This window comes from Nicotiana tomentosiformis, chromosome 3 (genome assembly GCF_000390325.3).
Source record: "Nicotiana tomentosiformis chromosome 3, ASM39032v3, whole genome shotgun sequence".
Classification (NCBI taxonomy): domain Eukaryota; kingdom Viridiplantae; phylum Streptophyta; class Magnoliopsida; order Solanales; family Solanaceae; genus Nicotiana; species Nicotiana tomentosiformis.
Window position 1 is genome coordinate 105,456,850 of NC_090814.1, and position 3,225 is coordinate 105,460,074.

Consider the following 3,225-nt stretch of genomic DNA (forward strand, 5'->3'; position numbering starts at 1 on the left):
GGTACAAAGATATAAGGCACGCCTTATTGCACAAGGATTTTTACAAAGGCCTGGTGTCAATTATGAAGAGACGTATTCTCCTGTTTTGGATGCTATAACATTCTGTTATCTCATTAGTCTTGCTGTCCATGAAAAACTTGACATGCATTTAATGGATGTGGTTACAACATACCTTTACGTCCCACTTGATAATGAGATATACATAAAAATTCTCGAGAGATTTAAAATGCTTGACACACATAATTCAAAGTCCAGAAAAATGTTTTCAATCAAATTGCAAAGATCTTTGTATGGTCTAAAGCAATCAGGAAAAATGTGGTATAACCGCCTTAGTGAATATTTATTAAAGGAAGGTTATATAAATGATGTCATTTGTCCATGTGTTTTTATAAAGAAAATATCGGAGTTTGTTGTACTTGCCGTATATGTTGATGACATAAACCTTATTGGAACTCCTACAGAACTCCAAAAAGCAATTGATTATTTAAAAAAGGAATTCGAGATGAAAGATCTCGAAAAGAAAAAATTATGTCTTGGTTTGTAAATTGAACATTTGGCAAACGGAATTTTTGTTCATCAATCTGTCTATATAGAAAAGGTATTAAAATGGTTTTACATGGATAGAGCACATCCATTAATTACTCCGATGGTTGTTCGATCACGTGATATGAATAAGGACCCGTTCCGACCTTAAGAAAAGAATGAAGAGCTTCTTGGTCCGTAGTACCATATCTTAGTGCAATTGGTGACTAATGTATCTTGTTAACACTACAAGGCCTGACATAACTTTTTCAGTTAATGTCTTAGCAAGATATAGCTCTGCTCCTACAAGGAGACATTGGAATGGAATCAAACACATATTACGATATCTAAAAGGGACTACCAATATGGGCTTATTTTATGGCAATGATTGCAGTCCCGATCTTGTTGGTTGTGCCGATGTTGGGTATTTATCTGACCCACACAAGGTTCGATCTCAAACATGCTATGTGTTTACATGTGGAGGCACTGCAATATCTTGACGATCGATTAATCAATCAATCGTGGCTACTTCATCTAATCATGCTGAGATAATCACGAAATTACATATACCACGGTAAAAAATAACTAATAAATATTTTTTTATAACAACTAATAACATTAATTATTCATAAAATAATAATTTATCTATTTTATTAATTTTTTACTACAATAATAATCTAATCCGGATAAAAGCTAAAAAATTAATTAAATCACAAAACAATTACGAAAAAACATAGATCACAATAAAAAATAACTAATACGCATTTTTTATGCATGAGTTTTAACAAAAAGCAAGTCGGAATACCTCGATTTAAATTTTTTTGAAAGGTGAAGATTCGATAATTTGGGGGCCGAAATGAGTAATCCACTACGCGATAATACCTTAGATCCGATGTTAGCAGGCTACAATACCGAGAAAATACACTTTTTGTGGGATAAATGGACTCCACTGAGATTATCTTTCTTTAAAAATGGAGGGGAGGGGGAGGGGGGAGGAGGGGGACTGCTCGAATGGGGAAAGGGGGAGGGCACTAGTTTTTTGGTCGGGGAAGATGGAGGCCCGCGTTTTTATGTATGTATAGTGCATGTATTCACTGCGCTATAGCGCGTCCTATATGTGCGCTATACAACCCGCCTTTTTTTTAGTTCAAATATAGCGTGGTGAATAACCGCGCTATATATATAATGGTACCCAATTTTTTTTTTACATATTTACGTCGCTTGAGTCCAAAAGAATCACACTTTGGTTCCGGGCTCACAACAGAAAACAAGCAGCAAATTCGCGTTTAAACATCCCGAAAAACCTTAGAGTAGACGCCTAGAACCAACTCTAAAAGACCTATCTTTGTGAAAGAGTTTTCACTCTAAGAACCACTCACAAAACTCATAATTTTAGCTTACTTTCTTTATGTTCAACTGAATGTTTTTTACTCCCAAAGTTATCTTTTAGTGTGTAAAAGATGCATATATTGTGTGATAGAGTGTGTCTGTAAAGTGAGGAAAGAGCGGCCTTAAGTAGGCAAAGAAAGTCACTTTTTGGACAGATTTTAATTCACCAAAAGTCAGTCCAAAAAGACTGACTTTGTATGCCAAAACACTGCCCAAGGGCTGTCCAAAAGATGAACGGACAGTCTGAAAACCTGCTGTGGCAGAAGCAAGGAGGAAAATAGTCCTTTCAGCCACCCTACTAGTAAAAAGTAAGCTACTAGTACCCTAAATCATGATCAAACCCATCTAACCTATTTTATCAACATCAATACCCCCTATTTGTAACAAATCAAAAACAAGAAACCAGTTATTAGAACTAATTAAATTGAACTATTAATCAACAAGAGAAATCAGAACTTAATAACTAAAAGCAAAGCAAGCAGATCACATATTAACAGTGAAGCAACTAGTGAAGTCGATTAAGTTAAACGACAACGAAATCAAAAACTAGATTGAATGTTAAACAAAAACACTAACACCAAACACAAAAACAAAAAAATCAGGGGCGGGGAGAAAGGGAATTGTTTTTACCTAATTTTGAACACCGAGGCAGTAGTGGTGGTGCGACAATAGTGAGGGTTTGACAGTAGTTCTGCTCGAGCGAAATTCTATTGTCGATCCTCATAGAAACTAAAACTCTGATGAACCAGAGACTAGCTTCCGTGAAATCGATAATAAAACCTCGCTTGAGGCCGGTATGAATGCAGCAAAGGAGAAAGCTAGGAGATCTTGAGTAGTTCAGGGGCGGCAGTAGAGTGGTCGACGGCAATGGGAGTGGTTGGATGGCGGTGGTTGGGTTTCAGACGTAAAACTAAAGGGAAAGTAGTAGAGTGGTCGGTGGGTTGGTCGGATTTGTGGTGAAATCGAAGAGGGAAGTAAAAGGCGGCTATCTAGGGTTTCGATTTCACAGAATTTTGATGGGTTTTTGAAGATTTGGGGCTCGGATTAGGAGAGAGGGTAAAGAGAGGAAGAGATTGGTGTAAGGTTTATGGGGTTTTGATGGTGCTCCGCCGGTGGTAGCGATTTCCGGCTGGCAGAGCCACCGTGGGAAAGGTGGCGGCGACAAAAGTGGGGAGAGGGAGAAGAGAGAGTGAAAGGTGAGGGGAAAGAGAGAGTAGTGTGGAAAATGGGATCATATTTTGGTGATAAAGGCATTAAATACCTAGTTGGGAGATTGAATGCTAGACGCCGGATCAAGGAAGATCGGATGGCTGG